Source organism: Myodes glareolus, chromosome 1, assembly GCF_982192425.1.
Source record: "Myodes glareolus chromosome 1, mMyoGla1.1, whole genome shotgun sequence".
In the NCBI taxonomy this organism is placed as follows: domain Eukaryota; kingdom Metazoa; phylum Chordata; class Mammalia; order Rodentia; family Cricetidae; genus Myodes; species Myodes glareolus.
In genome coordinates this window covers 13,315,554-13,336,931 of record NC_142026.1, presented here as the reverse complement: position 1 = coordinate 13,336,931, position 21,378 = coordinate 13,315,554, and the positions used below count along the sequence as shown (strand labels likewise).

At 36.3% G+C, this 21,378-nt stretch overlaps 1 protein-coding gene across 1 annotated transcript in view; it reads right to left on the bottom strand.

Moving 5' to 3' along the window:
* Vwc2l (von Willebrand factor C domain containing 2 like) overlaps positions 1 to 21,378 on the bottom strand; it is a 147,685-nt gene that overhangs the window by 100,739 nt on the left and 25,568 nt on the right. The window lies entirely within an intron of this gene.

Here is a 21,378-nt window from a genome sequence, read left to right as displayed (position 1 = left end):
TCATTAAGATTCTAACCACATATTTTTACTTGTAATTGCACAAGTATTTGAAAAATCAAAACTAACTTTAAGAATCATTTGATTGACACTCAACACCCAGCAGCATGTAAAAACAAATGAGATCTATAAAATACTTGTCACAAAACTGTATGAGCAACCTTGTTAGGGGAAAGCAGACTAATAAGTACCTACGGGGTATCGTACAGAATATGTATTTATTTAGTTAAAAACCTGGGTTCCCGAGAGTGAGTAGAGCTGGGTCCTCCTGCTGGATTTTGCTGCCAGAATTCTTTGAGCAGCCTGCTGCCACCTTTCGTCTTTGGGGTTTCTTTTCTTCAAGTACAAAATAAAGGATATTTACCCAACAATTTCTAAAGTCCCTTTTCAGCTCTAAAATCATATTAATTTTATGATCTCTATTTTTATCCAGGAAGTCATTGGTAAAATAGTCTATTCATAGAGTATGTAGTCTAGTTCTCTTCTTATAGTATACTGTTCTGTAATGGGACTCAGCCTAGATTCATATGAGCATGCTACTCTTTTGCTTATCTTGATTTTCCTCCAAATACTTAACGCGTTATAACATTCTGACTTCTTCCAGTTCCACGTTTTTCCCTTACTTTATAAAATCAACTCTCTTTAAAAGTATCAAAGTCTCTCTGCTTCTAACGAGGCAGGCCCTAAGCTCTTCAGATGCTGCGAGAATGCTGATATGTGGAGAAAACCATTTCTGTGTCTGTTCTTTACAGTCACACTATAAAGAAAAATAATCATATCATAAGCATTCATTTGTAGAGCCATGATTCTTCCTTAGTCCCGTCTTCAACAGAACTGAAACAGACTTACGTTTACATTTTGCTTCGGTGCAGATAATTTTAAATAGCTGAGCAGAATAAAAAGAGGTTCTGGAAAATTCATCACTTTTTTCAAATGACTGTTGGGGTGGTATTTTACTTCTATCCATGCTGAAGGAGATATGTGGACTTTAAAGACCTTATAGATTTTTCTTAAATATATCATAGCTGTGTGTTTTAAAGAGCTATCAGTGTGGAGGTATAACCCCAACATCACTCAGGTTCTTGTTTAAGGCTGTGGTTAGTGGGATGGGTTGCATTAGAGATGCTTGGTCATTCTTGAATATTTCATATTGTAGTCAGAAAATATACATATGTATGTATATACATATACATGGAATTTTTGCTTTACAAGATTTTGTTTATTTTTTATCATATTCAGCTCAGTAGTAGATCTAATTATTTTGATGTTTTTACAGACACTGTAAGATACAAATTTTGTTTATAGTCCTGAAAATACCAAGTGATTATCTATTCAAAATATTTATACCATGATTTGAGATTAAGTGACTATCACACCATAAAACTTTTGTTAGTATATCTAAGTAAAAATTGATTGGGAAATTTTAATGAAGATATTAGGGTTTTTTTTGCCAAGTTTGCCTATTCAACATTGTTGAGAGAGAGAGGTTGCAAGCCAGCAGGTAATAGAATGTCCAACAGTTTTTTCCTTAGGTCAGCAATCAAGTGCACTATTTGCTGTTCTGTCAAATGAACCATCCTCTCATTCTCAATGCCTGCATTCTATTCTAAATGTGACTACTTATTTTCAGGATTTGGCACGAAACTGAGTGATAAAGTTAATCATTTTATATTCCTTCCATTTTGTCACTTTTGTTCTTGCAATATAAATTTCCTTTTCCTGCTGATCTATAGAAAATCTCTTGTAAAAGTCTACTAGTCAGCTAAATTCTTAAGGTGGTAAATTAGAAATGTTTAATGTCCTTAGCTGGGAAGAGTAATTAAAAAGTCCATTATGAAATGTCCTATTTCTATTTTTATGATAAATAATAACCGTAGTGCTACAAAACAAAGTATAAAATATTAAATATAGATTTGAAAGCTACATTAATAATTTACTAGGTATATGACACAGCATTTCACAACTTTAACTCCTACCTCCCTTCTTTACTTAAATGATAGAAAGAAAGGGTGACACCTTATAACATGCTATAGTTTTAGGGAACAGAAATAATTTAAAACAGTTTAGTGGTGAAAATGTAGAGGTACTCAGCACTTATCTAGTAGTTACCATTTGATGGCTACTGTGGAGGGAAATGAGTATTAAACTTGGTTAGCTATGAATTTCCCTTTAGAAACCATGAAATAGAAGATAAAATGGCTTTTGTGTCATTGCACATTAGGCAGTGAAGAACAGTGAATCCTCAAAGAAGGAAAAATTAAGGGAGTCCTAAGAATGCTCCCATATTTCTGTCTTGAGAGTTTCTAGGCCAGAGCATTGGATAGGGAAGCTCAGGCGACTCACAAAATTGATGATATTGGGCTGCAATTTGGAGGAGAGATTAGAGGAGAAAGAACTGGTGAAGAGAGAGCTTTTAACAACACACACACACACACACACACACACACACACACACACACACACACAGAGAGAGAGAGAGACAGACAGACAGACAGACAGAAAGAGAGACAGAGAGAGAGAGAGATCTAAAGATCTGAAGACTTGAGATAGTCAAGTATTCAATAGGATATTTATTGATCAGCATGTTTACTTGAGGAAATTTCTTGGGAGTGGGGAGCTCCTAGGGAATGAAATGACCTGGGAAAACCGCTTTGTACACAATAAAGTATCAAGTACACTACTTGAAAAGTTTGATTCCACAGATCTTGATCAACAAATCTTAAAAGCCAGGTGATCTTAAAAGATCAATGTGTTTCAAGCAACTTGTCCTACCATCAATTAAAATATTTCCAGGTAATCAGACTGCCTTATTCAAAAGTATGCAGTGTTTATTATACCTTATGTAATTCTTAATTACCAGGAACAGCAAGAAGTATGGCTACACGACTAAAAGCAAGAGATGAAGCAGTTAATAAAAATGATACAGAGCTACAAAGATGTCTGGGTAGACGGACAGGAAAGTTAACAACAGTTACAAATGCTCTTTGACAGCCATAGATCTTAAAGTGTAAACAAGAAAGACATGTACAATACAAATCTCACCTATATAAATAAAACAGTGAAACGTGAACGTAAATGCAATAGAAATGATTGGCAGATCAGATATTGCAAGAAGAGAAGAGTAGAGAGCTAGAAAAGCTAACAGAAAATTCTCCACAGGGGCTGGAGAGATGGCTCAGTGGTTAAGAGCATTGCCTGCTCTTCCAAAGGTCCAGAGTTCAATTCCCAGCAACCACATGGTGGCTCACAACCATCTGTAATGATGTCTGGTGCCCTCTTCTGGCCTGTAGGCATACAAGCAGACAGAATATACATTATATATATATATATATATAAAGAAAATTCTCCACAAAATGAGAAACAGAATCATGAGCCAAAAGGACAAAGTTTAGACTTTCCAAAAAGGAGAATGTAAAAATATTTGAATAAATAAATTTGATGAAAAGTATGAATCTATCTGTCCAAAAAAAAAATCTTCAAAGGAACAGTCACAGGAAAGAAACACAAAGTCAACAAGGGACACTTTCTCGAGAAACACAAGCATGAAGAAAACGAAAACATTTTAAGCACCAGGCGAGAGGACAGTGCATTTGTAGGAACAAAGACAAGGATGACAGCTGGTATTTTGCATAAATAAAATCCACAAGGAAGACAGAAGCAGAGCATCATGTTCAAAATATTGAAGGAAATAAGATACAAACAAGAACCTCAAGCAAGTTATCGTTAGAATCCCAAGACCATTGCCTTTAGACAGGAAAAGGCTTAATGAATACACCATTCCTTTTTACTACAAGGAATATCTTAAAACCTCTGTTCTTTTGGAGACTCTTAGTGATTGACTTCAGATGATAACAGAGCTAGCCAGGAAATGCTGTGAAGCAAACACCTATGGAAAGGCTGCCTCCAGAACACCTAAGAATCCGTCCAATTTCATAGCAAGAGAGAAAACCACTCAGAAAAAAAAAAGGAAGAGTGGAATATTTGAACAGAAATTTCATTCAAGATACCTGGATAGAAAATTGACACATGAAAGAATCTTACCGTCACCAGGTACTAGGAAAATGTACTTAGCACTTAGCTCAATGAAATAACAATGGGACTTAACTAGAAAGGCTAAAGTGAAACAGCGCTTATGGCTTCACGGAGTACGTGCAGGAATTGACTCTCACACACATTTTTATGGAAGTTTGAAATGTTACTGCCGCTTTGTAGAATTTTGCAAAAAAAAAAAAAAAGAAAGAAAAAAAGAAAGAAAGAAAGCATACACCAACCATATGACCTAGAATCCTAGGTATTCTTAAGACATATGAGAAAGAGAATCCAGGCATGATGGTGCAAAACTCTATTCCCAGCTCATGAGAAGCAGAGGCAGGAAGATCAGTGTGTTCGTGGCCATCCTCGCATACATACCAAGTTCAAGGCCAGCCAGGGCTATATGAGGCCTTTCATCTCAAAACCAAAACAAAGCGAATCAAATCCCATACACATCTATCTAGGCAAAGGCATATGTGGGGATATTTATTGATGTTTTATTTATAACAAGAAAAGCCAGAAATCCACTAAGTAAATAAATGTTGTTATGTATTGTTTATACTGTAACAAATAAAGCTTACCTGAACATCGGAGTGAGGAGCCAGTTACACTAGTTAGCCCTAGAGGCCAGGCAGTGGTGGCTCACACCTTTAATCCCAGCACTGGGGAAGTGAGAGGCAGGCAGATCTCTGTGAGTTCAAGGCCACCTTGGACTTCACAGGAGACTGAATCAGAGACACAGAACTCACACCTTTGATTCCAGCACTTGGGATCACACATCTTTACCTACAGCACTGGGGACATGGAGACAGGAGTGAGCTGACTGGGTGGAGAGATAAGGCAGGAGGAGAGAGGAGCTCAGACATTCAGTCTGAGGATTCCTAGGCACAGGATCGCCCCTTCGGCCTCAGGATTCTGTAGATGTAAGAACTAGTGGCTGGCTGCTCTGCTTCTCTGATCTTCAGCATGAACCCCTGTATCTGACTCTGGGTTTTTATTATTAAGACCCATTAATGCACACATATATATTTCCATGCTCTCTATATCAATGCAATGGGGGAAACATTAAGAATTTGAAAGGAGTGAGCTACATGCATCCACATACTGTAGATCCCTTTCAGAGTAATTGTGCTGACTGAGAGGCAAGATGGGAGGCCACAGTGAAAAATTCTGCTTGCACCAAGTCCTAGGAAGTGAAGAATGATGTATGAGGCTGAGAAGCTGAGCAACTTTGCCTGGGATGGAAATGGGGCTAGAGAGAGAGAGAGATTACCTCGGGGCTTGCTGGAAATGCTGGAGATGATGGGCACATGTTCTGTCTTAGTTATGGGAACAGTTGTCCTGGTACATAGGGATTGATATGGGAGTCTCCTTTGTGTGTTGTGATTACCATTAATTAATAAAGAAACTGCCTTGGCCTGTTGATAGGGAAGAACTAAGGTAGGCGGGGAGGACTGGACTGAATGCTGGGAGAAAGAAGGGTGGAGTCAGAGAGACACCATGGAGCGACCAGAGTCAGACATGCTGAATCTTTGCCGGTAAGCTACTCCAACGTGACCATATACAGATTAATAGAAATGAGTTAAATTAATATAAGAGTTAGCCAATAAGAAGCTAGAACAAATGGGCCCAGCAGTGTTTTAATTAATATAGTTTCTGTGTGGTTATTTTGGTTCTGGGTGACTGGGGGGAACAGGCTGCCTGCAGCAACCGGTTGGCGCTCCTGGAAAAGTCTGCAACAATGGATCAACACATCCAGTTGCCTGTTTTGAAATGGAGTTGTTTTCTGCCAATTATATATCAATAAATTTGTTTAACAAAATTATCTGCTTCCTTTTTTTTTTTTTTTTAAGACAGCGTCTCTCTACATAGTTCTGGCTATCCTGGAACTTCTTATATAGACTTGACTGGCCTCAAACTCACAGAGATCCACTTTCCCTTAAGCTGCTCCTTGCTCTGATATCACTTTTGACAACAATGTGTGTGTGTGTGTGTGTGTGTGTGTGTGTGTGTGTGTGTAAGATAGAAGAGAGGGAGGGAGGGAGAGACAGACAGAGAGAGAGAGAGAGAGAGAGAGAGAGAGAGAGAGAGAGAGACTTTTCAGTGTTACCTCCACACTTACTCTTCATTTGAAGGACAACAGACCCCCTGCTGTGTAAGCCCCTCAAAGGAAGCCTATAGTTCTGAGTGACAAGCATCACACCTGGGAGGCTCTGATAAGACACAGATGACTGGATGCGATGCCCAGATGTCCAGATCACGCCCAGAAGTCCTGATTCAGGTTGGGTGGCTCAGAGGTTTGCATACTACACGAATCCCAGGCAGTACTGATGGTGCTGACCTAATACGACACTATCTTGTGCTTGGGAGTTTGATAGAGCAGGGTACAAGTCCCAGCAACACTCATAGGGCAATGTCCCTACTGGAGATCAGCTTCCATTCCCTGCTCTGCAAATTGGGAGTTGTAGTGATTTCCTTTTTGTAAGATTTTTGTAAAGATTAAAGTTGTTAATATTTTTGTTGCCCTAATATATATCAGGGTGTAGTAGGTGAAATCTGGTGGTCCAATAAGTAGCCTTACATTAATTACTGGTCATTAGCACACATGTCATGAATATACCTTAAGAGGGAACCTATTTCCTTTGCTAAGTGCCTCAGCAGGCATTCCTTTCCACCCCCTTCTCCCAGAACACCCAGTTCCCCAATATTCCCTTTAGGTGCCTAGACCTGATGTTGTTCTCAACTTCTTTGGTCTAGTACCTCTTGATGACTTCCTTGTTTTCCAGGCTGAAATACATTCCTCTATATAAACTAATTAAGCCAAATGTTTCATGGGAAAATATATAATTAAAAACTAGTATTTTAAATGCCCAATATATCAGTTATTTATTCGAATGTTTGTAATACTATTGTGAACATTAGAAATGGAGGAGGATGAGAGAAAGATTGCACTCTGCATGTGTAGCTGCACACTGTGGCAGGTGGAAGGGGCGTTTTGGTGAGTCTAACAGCTTTTCAGATCATTGGGGATGACTCTGCATTGGTCTTTGCTTGTTTCACTTAACTCAAACATTATTGTGTTTATTAAGGTCTGAAGCAGAATCTATGTTTTTAACAATCGACTTGCAGGACTCTTGGCTTGAAAGGTCTATGTGCTTTGATGTCCCTAACACCTCTCCTCCTCTGTGGCTGTTTGTCATTGCCTTGCTTCATGCATGAAATCACAGAGCAAATCCAACAAGCCCAGAAAAGCAAATAGACACTGCAAACTCCTCACCTCAACCATTTGACACGAGTCTACCCTGCCTGCTGCCCATACTTTAAATCCCGCCACAGGAAATCGGATGAAGTAGTCTTTTGCCATATGGACATAATACTCCTGACTATTTTGTCATTTCAGGGTGCTGGAAACTAACTGAGCTTAGCCTTCCAAAGGGCAGGTGTATTGCTTTATGGACCTTTCTGCAAAACACATAGAAGTGGTGAGTGAAAGGCAGGGGGAACGCAGTGCTGCTGTTATTCACCCTGACAGGCAGGAGCATGCACAGCCTCTCTGTGCCACTGCCTCGGAGGAATGAGACTCATGGAAGCAAACACGAGCCATGCATGGTATCGTCCTCTTTCCCGCATCCAGCCACATGCTTCAGAAGAGGCCTGACACGGCTGATAGGTTGGTTTGAAGCAGCCCAGAGCTGCACTTAAATATCACAGGTGTTTGCAAGGATTTTTCTGCTTCAGCCACTCCAGTTCCTGCATGGTGCAGGAAGTGGTGGTTAGCAAACTCCCTTTGTCTCTCTTTTATGTCACAGTTGGGACTTACTTTCTACTTGTCTAATTTGTTGTCTAGAATTAAATAATATCTCCCGCAACCACTGTTCTTTCTTATGCTGATACCGAGACAGGTTTTCTGAGTGTGCTTCTTATCTTCTTGTGAAGTTTGAGTGATTTTAGTCAACACCTTCAAATCATGTTATTTGATATGTTCTCATCAAATTAACATCACTCTCTTGACTATTAAAACACTCAAGTCAGGCATTATGTGAAATTATCTGTTATTACTGAAATGTTGAACACAGAGTTAGCCTAATCAATCCAAAACCTGCTCTCTCTCTCTCTCTCTCTCTCTCTCTCTCTCTCTCCTTTCTCTCTCACACATATATGGGGTACACATGTTCATACTATTTCATTTATAAGATTTTCAAAATGTCCCTAAGGAGTTGAAGAAAATACTGAGACTTTGATTATTGAAGACCCTACTTAAGTTACACTTATTTTCCTGCCATTGAGGAATCCTGGGCTCATCAGATGACTGATTTATAGAATAGAAGCAGTTGGTTTGCATGTAGAGAGAACACAGCCTGGACGGCAGGGAAAGCTGGTTCCTAGAAGAAAGCACACCTGGTGAGGTACTACCTTGTGTTCCAAGGCACAGAGGATGCTGGGAAACAGTTCTGGGGAAGGACACCGACTGATAATGTATGCTGAGCAAAGTGTTTGCCCTTTTCACATGTTTTCTCAGTTCTTAGTATAATGACGATAATTAATCTAAGAACTACTAAATGTAACACCGGCTCTCATTTATCAAGCCCTTAGCCTTATATATTCAAGGATGCTTCAGTCATTAACACACTCAGTCTTTATAATTAGATAAAATACATCATTAAGAAGAATACTAGCTAAACTGTGTCATTAATTTTGCACTAAAATGACTGACACATTACATAAAGTCTGTATTTAACCAATAGAAGCCTTGCTTGTCCATAGCGAGTTTATAAAGCAGTATAATTTCAAGCTATACTTGATTTCTCCAAGCAATCAGCTTTTTCTGGTAGATTGTCTTGCCATGTCTCCTATCACCTGAGGCATGCAGGCTGGTCCCTTGCTGAACTAAACTACAATTAATAAACCTTCCTTCCCACCTCAGAATGCATCCCAGGTTCACCATATGCAAACTCCTCTGTATGAAAAAGAATGCATTACACATTTTACAGCTGAAACAATTCAGAGAATCATTTCTTTTAAAAAAAATGTAACTCTTCTTTAATCAGATAGAAAACAGGTCTTTACTCACTTATTTCTTTAAAACATATTTCTATCACCAAAAAGATTTGTACTGTGTGTGGGGAAACAGACTCATTGTTCTGAATAATATATACGAAAAAAGCTATCCCCATATATTAGGGGAAATATGGTAAGGAAAAATTCAAATGATCTTTGCACGCTGGCCTTCTTCTCTGAGTTGTCCTAAGTGCAGGTAGTTATACAGGTCGTTATAAGGGAGATGGCTCTAGTGGGAAATGATTGTGGTTTTAGTCTTCATTCCATCAACACTGTAAAGTAAGGCTTTTGAAATCTAGTTTGCTGATGGGTTAAAAAGTTGAACCAATAGAATATAAACATCAGTATTTTCCTTTATATTTTAGAGGATGTTTTATGAAAAGATGGGGAATTAATGTTTGTGGCTAATTTAATAGCCCTTCGTTGTTATTTCGTTTGCCATCTACACTACAGGAATAAGGTAATTCCGACCTTCTGTGGAAGAGTTAGAGAAAGGCAGACTTTGAAGCTGCCTCGCACGGGACACATTGCCCTCTTGCACTATTTAAGAGTCTCTGATGCCTATGGACGTGTGCTCTACTGTTCCCCGGGAAGGGCTTTATCTCCAGCATGTTTGTTTTACAACCTGGTAATGCTTGGCATGAACTGTCTAAGAGGAAGTGAGAAAATAGTAAGTTAAAGTGAAAGACTTGCACTCAATTAAAACCTATTTTTCAGAATAGTTTCATGAAAATGCAAATGGATATATTAAGTGCATATTTTAGCAATTTTCCTAATAGGTGCGTAAAATGGGCAATGAAGCTTTCCTTTGCTTAAAAAGGAATCTTATAAAGGAGCTGAAAAGTCAAGTGGAAGAAATTATTAGTTGGTTAATTAATTTACAGAGTACAAATTATAGCAAGGAATTATAGCACAATTTCCACAATTAATAAGTGACATGTCATTAATTATTTAATCACAAAATTATAAAATAAAAAATTATGTTATCTTGGCTATAGATTTTTCTGTTTTGTCTTTTAAATAATAATTTTAAATTACAAGTATAATGTACATTTATTGTAAGAACTTAAGCATTATTAATAATTTGCATAATTTCTTCCAGCTTTTAAAAACCAAATAGGGTCCCTTAGACACACTAACATCTATCTATCCATCTATCTATCTATCTATCTATCTATCTATCTATCTATCTATCTATCCATCCATCCATCCATCCATCCATCCATCCATCCATCTATCTATCTATCTATCTCTATCTATCTATCTATATCTATCTATCTATCTATCTATCTATCTATCTATCTATCTATCTATCTATCTATCTAGTTATCTATCTAGATCTATCTATCTATCTATCTATCTATCTATCTATCTATCTATCTATCTGTCATCTATCTAGCCATCCATCTACCTTTTATCACCTATTCTGTATCTATGCATCTATATAGACTTAGCTGACTAGTAATAGCAAATATTAAATTTTGAGACCTTCTTGAATGATTTATCTTGATTATCAAGATGACAGGATTTAGATCACCAAGGAAACTACTTAGTGTGTCTGTAATGTGTGTTCAGAGAGAATGGGAAGGCCCTCTCTATATGTGTGTCACTGTCGTATGGGCAGGGTCTACAGTATTCATCTTTCTCTGCAATGTGACTGGCTCATCACAGTCTTACATCTTTACTCCATGAGCTGAAATCAACATGGTTTCCTATAAGTTACTTTTGTTAAACAATTGGCCACAGTAATAGGAAGATTAATTGATATACCTTAGTAACTTTTCCATTTTTTGTTTACGTTTGCTTATTTATTTTAATTCATATATCACATTTTAAAGGTTAAAATTATAGTTTTATACATTACTTTTCCATAATTAGTAAGCTGGGATCCACACTGGTACTAAATGCATTCTCTGTTTCCATCGCTCAGATACTGAGGTCTATATTTGTAATTCTAGTACTCAGGAGGATAACAAATTCAAGGTCAGCCATGGCTACATATGCAAGGCCTGTCTCCAAAACAAAACAAAACAAAATTTTGTCAACTTATAAAAATATTACACTGCATAGAAAATTTGATATTTCCTTAAATTCCAAAAGACACTTAAGGTCATGCTCAACCTTCTTAGTGATCAGGGAAATGCGAATCAGAACAACTTTGAGATACCATCTTACACCTGTCAGAATGGCTAAAATCAAAAATACCAATGATAGCCTTTGCTGGAGAGGATGTGGAGTAAGGGGAACACTCATCCATTGCTGATGGGAATGCAAACTTGTGCAACCACTTTGTAAGTCAGTGTGGCAGTTTCTCAGGAAACTGGGAGTCAATCTACCTCAGGATCCAGCAATTCCACTCTTGGGAATATACCCAAGAGATGCCCTATCATACTACAAAAGCATTAGTTCAACTATGTTCATAGCAGCATTATTTGTAATAGCCAGAAACTGGAAACAACCTATATGCCCCTCAATGGAAGAATAGATAAAGAAAATGTGGAATATATATGCATTAGAGTACTACTCAGCGGTCAAAAACAGTGACATCTTGAATTTTGCATACAAATGGATGGAAATAGAAAACACTATCCTGAGTGAGGTAACCCAGACTCAAAAAGAGAAATATGGTATGTACTCACTCATAAGTGGATTCTAGCCATAATTAAAGGACATTGAGCCTATAATTCATGATCCTAGAGAAGCCAAATAAGAAGGTGAACTCAAAGGAAAACATATAGTTATCCTCCTCGTTATTGGAAGTAGACAAGATTGCCAGGCAAAAAATTGGGGCAAAGATTGGGGGTGAGTGGGGGTAAGGGGAGATGGGGAGAGAGAAGTGAGAAGGGGAGGATGGGGAGAGCTTAAGGGAATGGGATGGTTGGGATGGAGGAAGGGTGGATATTGGAGCAGGGAAGTATATATCTTAATTAAGAAAGCCATTTTAAGTTTGGCAAGAGACATGACTCTAGATGGGTTCCCAGGTGTCCAAGGGGATGTCCCCAATTTGTTCCTTGGGCAGCTGAGGAGAGGGTACCTGAACTGGCCCTATCCTATAGCCACACTGATGAATATCTTGCATATCACCATAGAACCTTCATCTGGCGATGGATGGAGATAGAGAAAGAGACCCACATTGGAGCACTGGACTGAGCTCCCAAGGTCCAAATGAGGAGCAGAAGGAGAGAGAACATGAGCAAGGAAGTCAGGACCATGAGGGATGCATCCACCCACTGAGAAGGCAGGGCTGATCTAATGGGAGCTCACCAAGGCCAGTTGGAATGGGACTGATGGAGCATATGATCAAACCGGACTCTCTGAATGTGGCTGTCAATGAAGGCTGACTGAGAAGTCAAGGACAATGGCACTGGGTTTTTATTCTACCAAATGGACTGGCTTTGTGGGAGCCTGGTTTATTTGGATGCTCACCTTCACAGACCTGGATGGTGGGGGAAGGACTTCCCGCGGGGCAGGGAACCCTGACTGCTCTTTGGACTGGAAAGGGAGTGGGGGGAGGGAGAGGAAAATGGGAGGAGGTGGAAATTTTTTTTTAAAAGAGAGAATTAAGAACTTAGATTTATCTTCATTTTAACCTGATTGGCGTTATAATTTTAATTGATACTTATTTATTTGTGCATTTATTTATTTTTTGAGTGTAGTGTTATATGCATACATTTGTGTCTGTGTATGTGTGTGCACCATGGTGTGTATGTTAAGGCAGAGTCACTTGTTTGTTTTTTTCACTTAACAATATGGGTCTCAGGGATTGAACTCCAATTAGCAAACTTGGCAGGAAATGTTTTTACCAACTAAGCCATTTTGCTAGACCTGTTATAACAGATATATATATATATACACACATATATATATGTATGTATATATATAACAGATATATATATAGATCTGAATAACAGATCTGTTATTCGTATATATATATATATATGAATAACATATGTCATATGTATATATACATATACTTAAGTAAACTATTATGACTTGAATTAAAATTTTGTCCTAAAATACCCTTAATTATTACTGTATCATTCATTCTTTTGATCTAAATGTAATATATGCAACATACAATGTAATATATCTAAAATGTAATATATCTATTATTGCTTTTAGAAAATAAAATTTAAATCTACATTTATTTATAAAAACTTTTATGATAAGTTCTCATTAATTAGAAACTAGATATGAGCAAAATTGTTCATTTGTAGAGCTTTCTAAGGCAAAAGGTACATGTGCTTGAATTTTGTACACATTATCAAATTTCTTTCTACATCCATCAGCAATGCAGAAGAATGCCTATTTAATGCAGTAAAGTTGGTTATCAAACATTATATTAGAGTGAAAAAGTGAATCAAATAAAAATTCATTTTCTTTCTTTTAAGTATATTTGAGCTGTCCATATAGTGATAGGGTAGGGTTTTTTTTAATAAAATAGTTTTTTTTAAAGAAAATACCAATCCAAATTCCCACTCCCTCCCTCCCCTCCATAACCTCCACACACACTCCCACCCCACTCCCATCTAATCCTCAGGGAGGGTAAGGCACATTGCTTTGTGGAAGGTCCAAGGCCCTCCCTATTACATCTAGGCTGAGCAAGGTATGCACCCAAAGAGAACAGGATCCCACAAAACCAGTACATGAAGTAAAGATAAATCCCAGTACCACTGCCAGTGGCCCCTCGGTCTGCCCCAGCCATACAATTGTCAAACACATTCAGAGAGACTAGTTTGCTCCTATGCTCGCTCCTTCCCAGCAATAGAGGAGAGGGTGCCCAAACTGGCCTTGCCCTGTAGTTAGACTGATGATTATCTTAAATATCAACATAGAACCTTTACCCAACAACAGATGGAAACAGAGGCAGAGACCCACATCAGAGCACTGGACTGAGCTCCCAAGGTCTAGTTGAAGAGGGGAAGGAATGAGAATATAAGGATAGTTTTTGTTTTATTCCCTCTGGAACACATATGAATTATTCATCAATTTATAAAATATAGATGTGGGATTTTCCCTTTATGGATGTTTAATAGTACTTTATATAAGCAAAGACACTCAGCAATATTAAGATTAATTTTTGTTCCAGTTTTAAATTTGTATGAAATGTTTTTTGTAATTTTGCACAATATAGTGATTTTTTTTTCTGCCACTTCAAGATTATGTATGGATTTGCCCAGTTTTACTTTTAAGAAAGTTATTTCTATTTAGTGACTGAGGATATAGGGAAATGGAGTTTGGATCTGCAAAAAAAAAAAAAAACACTTAAACGTTGAGTGGTCAAGGCAGCTGCCTACAATTCCAGAAGTGGAATGTGGCAACAGGGAATTCCCAGATCAAACTATCCAGAGAGGCTAGACAGATCTTCAAGCTCAGGGTTTGGTTGAGAGACTCAATGAATAAAATGGAAGCTCCTTGGAGAATGACATTAACCATGGGCAACCACATACACATGCCACACACATATCAAAATATGCATATACACACATGCTACCACGCACATACAGAAGATGCAAAAAGAAAATCATACTTAATCTGATGAAATTTGTACTGAATTATGGGATATAAATTTTAAAGTATTTTTTTGATAACTGTTCAGCTGTTCTAACACATTTATTCTACAAACCATCTCTGCAGTGATTTCAGTTATGATTTAATCATATACCAGATTTTCTCTCATAGTTAAGTCTCTTTATGAACTTTTATTATATCTCATTAGTATCTTTGCATTAGGCACCAATGTTAACTTTATTTTAAAGACATTTTATTATATTTTATGTAAATAGACACATATATAGAAATTTGTATATTTCTTTTGTAACTTGCCAATTTACTCAATTCCAAAATATTTAATATTTAATTTTCTTATGTTTCCAAGTGTATTATTACATCTGTTGTATATGAGGAGTGTTTTACCTGTTTCTAATTTTTGTTCTCTTTTCTACTCATGATAACCTGGTTCTTACCAGATGTGAGTCTCTCATCTGTCTGCAAATCTCTACCTACCTGTTATCCATCTGCATCTCTCATGCCTCTGTTAGTTATTTCCCCATTCATCTATCATCTATTAGTCTATCTATCTATCTATCTATCTATCTATCTATCTATCTATCTATCTATCTATCTACTTGTCATCTATTTATCACTACCCATCTGTCTATCATCTATCTAAAATAAAAGTGATATCATCATCCAAATAGTTTTATTAAAAATGTCATTAGTGTTTACCTATCAAACATGATTCTTTTCCTTTTGGATGAGCTTGATGTATTTTATCATGCAAAAACTATCTATTTACTTTATGGGGATGTTTGGTTCTTTTCCGTGGTGGTGTGGTGTGATTGTCACCGAGGTGGTGGTGGTGTGACTGTGGCTGTGTGGTGGTGTGACTGTGTGGTGGTATGGTTGTGTTGTGGTGTTGACTTACTGACTTTTATATAATGTCTTTAATTGGATGCAGAAATTTCTATATTTCTCAAATATAGAAATAAGAGAAATTATAATAGAATTCTCATGTTAACTATTCTCAAATCTGCCATAAACCCTACATGGTGAGAAAGCATAGGTTTTAAAAGACTGCTAGTTTGTTTGCTAACAAAGGATAAAATACCTTACCCCAAATCTCTGAAGACAAACAATTTTCAATGAATCTGAATAGAAATTAAGGCACAGTTAAAGCTGGGCCTGAACTCATGTGACACTCATTATCTCTACTCAATACTTGTAATGTGATTATTATACATTTTTACAGAAATATCATGTTATTTGTTGAAAAAATGTTACTTCATACCACTGGTGATATATAACTTATAAACCACACTTGCCAGTAAGATCTATGAACTAAAGCCATTCAATATGAACTTAATTATATTTTTATTAAAAATATAATTATTTTTCACATATAAATAAATATATAAATATAATTAATTTTCACATAAAGTTATAAATATTGTTGCTCTTCTTTTTAGTTTGAAATCTTTGTTTTTCTTTAGTCAGTATTATGCTCTATTATAAAAAATTTCATCTCTTTCTTGCATCTTCTCTGGAAAAGTTTAATGGTGTTTACATTGTCTTTATCCTAAGTGTATGATGAAATTTTTAAAATGTGAAGTACAATAGGTGTCTAAAGCATCCACTCAATAAGAAGGCTTATTTAAATGAAAGCCCAAGTCCACTGTTTTCACATCTCCTGTGCTCTAGCGCCCATTCCAGTCCCTGAATCATTGTTTAAAAGTTGTCATTTATTTTTCTAGAACTCTTCTTGTGCAATGCATAGAAATAATAAAAGTATTTACTTATATTCAAATCTGATTAATAGTGAGTTGAGATTGAGCATTGTTTATATTTTGGAGTGATGTGGGATTTCCCTCTGTTTGCTGTGATTACCATAAATAATTAAAGAAACTGCCTTGGCCTGTTATAGGGCAGAACTTAAGTAGGCAGGGAAGAAGGGAGTGAATGTTGGGAGAAAGATGGGCAGAGTCAGAGAGACACCATGGAGCTGCCAGAGTCAGACATGCTGAATCTTTGCCAGTAAGTCACAGCCACATGGCGATATACATATTAATAGAAATGGGTTAAATCAATATAAGAGTTAGCCAATAAGTAGCTAGAGCTAATGGGCTAAGCAGTGATTTAAATAATATAGTTTCTGTGTGATTATTTTGGTTCTGGGCAGCCGGGACAAACAAGTGGCTTCTCCCCCAACATTGGAGCATTATATTTATGACTTTCCGCAGGATTTTGTTATTTTTATGATCAGTGTGCATCTACTGAATTGAAAATATTTTAATTTTTCTCCCTTTCCTTTCTAATTTCTGACCCCTACAAGTAACAATTGAATCATTACATTCTCCTGCTCCCTCTTTCTCTGCTTCCCTCCCTCCATCTCCTCTCCTCCTCCCCTCTTCTTTTTCTCTGTGAGTATTTTTGCATGCACATGTATATGTGGATGTATGGAAATCAAAATTCTATACCATGTGTCTTCCTTAATCACTCTTCATAAAGCTTTTTGAGAGCAAGCCTTCCAATGAAGCTCCAATTAACCAATTCAGTGGGACTTGGTGATCTGATTGTGTCCATCCCTTGTGCCTGGATTTCAGATGTATAGTTAGCAGATTTTGACAAGGGTGCTGCAGATCCAAAGGTCTTCAGGCTTGTATGGAAAGCATCTACCAGCTGAGCTATCTCCTTGGCTCTCATCATAACCATTCTACTATATAAGTAATAATAGGTGCCTTTCTATTTCCGTACAATTTAATGTACACTTAGTATATGCATCTCATTGTAGATATAGTATACATTGCTGAGTTCTATTGGTTTAGATGGTACAGGAAAATGTTAGTAGTGTGTTTTCAAAGGCTGTGCTGTATTTCACCACTCCACTGAAAACAATAAGGTTTCGCGCCACCTTCTCAATCTTAAAATGCAGTGAAAACTTTGTGCATGAATGTGGAACAAAATGCGCATTGAACAATAGTCATCTTTAAAAGAAATGAAAATTTTCATAGAAAATGCTTTTCCTAAAAGTTGTCCAACATTTTCTCAACATTTTTCTGAACATTTTTATCAATGCAAAGTTTTGTCACTATTAGAACATTATTAATACAAAATTGGTATCCTGTTCTTGTAATTTCTGATTCATTTTGGTTAAGCACATTTCTCAATTTATTAGAAATTATTTTCTTCTGAGAAATTATTTATTAATTATTTGCTCATTTCGTACCCCATGGATTTGGTTTTTATTTCTTATTAATTTCAAGGAACTCTGTGTGCATATTAGGGCTATTAGCAATTGTTCATGGTAAATCTTTAGACGTGTTAGAGAATACAGAGAGTTTCAACTTTTATTTATTTATAACCTGCCACTCTGACGCAGTTTTCCTTTCTCTCTGCTCCTCTGGCTAACCTACTACCTGCCGGACTTTCATGACCATTAAACTGGAAGAGAGTAAGGAGTGCAGAGTTAACTATCTCGGTAGGGTTTGTGTCAACTTTAGCTTAGTTAAGAGAGAGATGAAGCTGCTCACTTGATGAGGGTTAGGGGAGGGTCCTGGCTCTCACAGATTCTATGAGGTAACTTTTTCTTCAGTGACACAAATAATAACTGACAATAATCCAATGAAAAAATTAATGTCTATAAAAATAAACTTAATGGTGTTAGTGCTTTAGTGATAGAAATATTTATTAACTTCTCACATACTTCATTTGCAAAGCCATACCTTTGCCATCTATAAACATGGTTTCTAATGACTTAAACATAAATCATTAAAATGATTAGAAAACTCAAAAGTTGCATGAATGCTTAAGAATAAGAAATTGCTACAAATGTTACTTCCCATTTAAAAAACAATATACATTCTTGGTTATTAACCATATATGTTATGATTGGTTTCCAAATAAAATATTTATACTACTCCCAGAACGGAAATGTTTTTGTTAGCAAATATTATACTAATACTAATTTATTATTTATTTTTGCATACTATTAAAACAAACAATCACCCCTGTAAGGTGTGCTCATTAATTAGCATGGAAAGGTCTGTGGATAAAAGGTATGTCAAAGTAACATAATATTATGAAAATTGGCAGAATTTGAGCTGTTATGGTTTTCAAGTGGGCCTTTGCTTCACCAGCTCTTGCAGGTGTGCAGAGCTTATGTGTCCTTTAATACGATTGTTACACATCCCCTGTTTGGCCATTCATATCTTTCCCTAATGTTTTCTTACCCTGATTACACGCACAGTTTTTCTTAGTGCTAAACTAAATTAGTAAGAATGAAGTCTTTTTGTGACTTTCTCGTATTTATTCAGAACCACTAGACATCTTACTTGAGATAATCCTCAAGACAAAGAAATTAAAAATTCTCCTTCATTCTTAACATAATCATAGAAAAGTTCTAGAAGTTTCATGCTACCAAATTAATATGTACAAATTATGAGACAAATATCTAGGGAAGAAATTAAATTGCATTTTATAAAATAAGAATTCTCAGCTTTGTAATAATTGTTATCATTCTCGTTGGTTACAGTTGTTTCTCAATTACCAATATATTGTTTTCCTACTTTGTTTGCTTATGAATAATTTCAAAGCAAGGACTTTTGTATTACTTCATACTAAATTTTAAGGTTAAATATGATATACCCAACCAATTTAACGATTTTGTTTCTATCTTTACTTCATCTTACTTTGGGCACATTCTAACCCAGGAAGCTGGAAAAATCAATCTTGTTTCACAAAGAAGGAAAAATTTGACTGTCAAGACAATACCAGCATTTATGTAAAATGAAAAATTTGTTTGCCAAAGTCACCAATATTTATAAAGATTTAATAAAATACACAGAATGTTAAAGGACTATGTATAAATTAAGATCTACTGCCTCTACCTGATCCATAGGGCAAGTTTTTAACTTGTGCTTTTACTTTAATCTTAGAAGATAAGAAACATTCTTTTATGTAATAGTTTTCACTATAATGGACAAATTTATCATCTAATATAATAAGATCAGCTTACTATGTGCTGGAATTTCAATACACTCCTACTTACAGTCTGTTATGATATTTATTTACTCTCTAGCTCTTCTACATATGTGCAATCTGTGATCTGCTTCTATTTTCTTAACTATGCTTAGAAAATTAGCAACTCAAGTGTGGGCGCAGTTTGTTTCATTAATAAAATACAGGTTTCAGAGGCTCTTATTGGTCCTTTTGATCAATGCCCTTTGGCAGTTAACATACTTTATATTTTGAGAATAATTGTCAAATTAATGACATTTGATATTAAAACATCTCTTACTATTATGTTATAGCAAGAGGTAGTATTCATACTTATTTAAATCCAGATTCATTTCCCTTATTATTTTAAAAAGTAATAATTTGCTTGGAAGTACAAGATGAAGCAGAAATGGTGTTTGTAAACTATGCCAGGAACACAGCATCAGAAAAATTAATTAATACACTGTGTACGTAGCATGAACTCATCAGTTTTATGAATAGGTGTCTCAAAGCTTGTTCCATACACATGTGCAAAGAGAGTTTTATTTGAAGAAAAATTCTAATATATGTAAAATGCAAGCTAATCTTGAATAATGATATATTAAATATGGCTAGTTTAAAATGGCCATCTGAGCATTTGACTAGGCATGAAGTCTAGATATTGTATAGGCTTGTGTTGGGTATCTGGGGTAATTTATTAGAAACATGCATTTATACTGCATCCTAAATACATGGACTAGAATCTCTAATTCTGAGGGAAGGCTGAGTGCATACTGTAAGCACTTGCTCTAAAAGCGGAGCAAAGTTAACTAGGGCTAGCAGGGAAGAAAATATTCTCAAGGACCTGTTTAGCTGGTTACTTCCAAACCCAAAAAAAAAAAGAAAGAAAAAAGAAAAAAAGTCTCCAGCTAAAGACTTGTCAATCCCATTTTTAAAGATTGATTGGGTAGCTGAGCTTTCCTTCTTTTTATCCTTGGAGAAAATGAAAAATAACAAGTTCTCTTCTACTTTAGACCAACCATTCATATACTTCATGACAGTTACTTTTCCCCTGAGCCTTCTCTCCTGGACAAATTATGCTAACCCCTCCAGTCTATCCTCCCAGGTCCTATTTTTCCAAACACTAAATCATCTTACTGTTCTTTCTTGTATCTTTTCCAGTTTCTTTAAACCTTTTCAGAAATATGAAGTTTTAAATCATGTATCTTTGCATATAGAAGGCACGTTAGAACTGAAGGGATGTATTTATTTCCAGTTCCTGAATCAGAAATGGTCACTATAAGTCAGCTGGATAAGAAGAAAATGAGAAGTCAAGCGAGCAATTTAATAATGTAATGGACTTATATGATAAGAAACAGGAAAGCCTATGCCCGGAAAAACATCAGATGGGGTTTTGATTAGTGTTTTGGGAAGATACAAAACCACAAAATTTATTTTGAAAACAATAGGAGTCTCTTTTGCTTTGTCTTTAAATAATATTATGCTATTTTTAAACTAATTAACCCATCTGTTAAGGAAAAGATTAGTAGGTGAGTTAATATAAATTGAAAATGTAGTATGTATGTATGTATGTTTCCTAAGAGACAGCCACAGATACTCATCCAAGAGCACATCAGTTCAGCGATAGACTAATGAGGGGGGTGACAACCTCTTTCCCTTCCAAGTACATGGGAATGTCCGTGGAGCATTTGTTGACTGTTAGCTAGTGAAGTGTTTCCTCTCTTTTGGCAGAACATGACCAGGAGGAAGAGTGTGATTGTATGATCTTTGCAATGTTTTCTCTAGCGCACTATGATG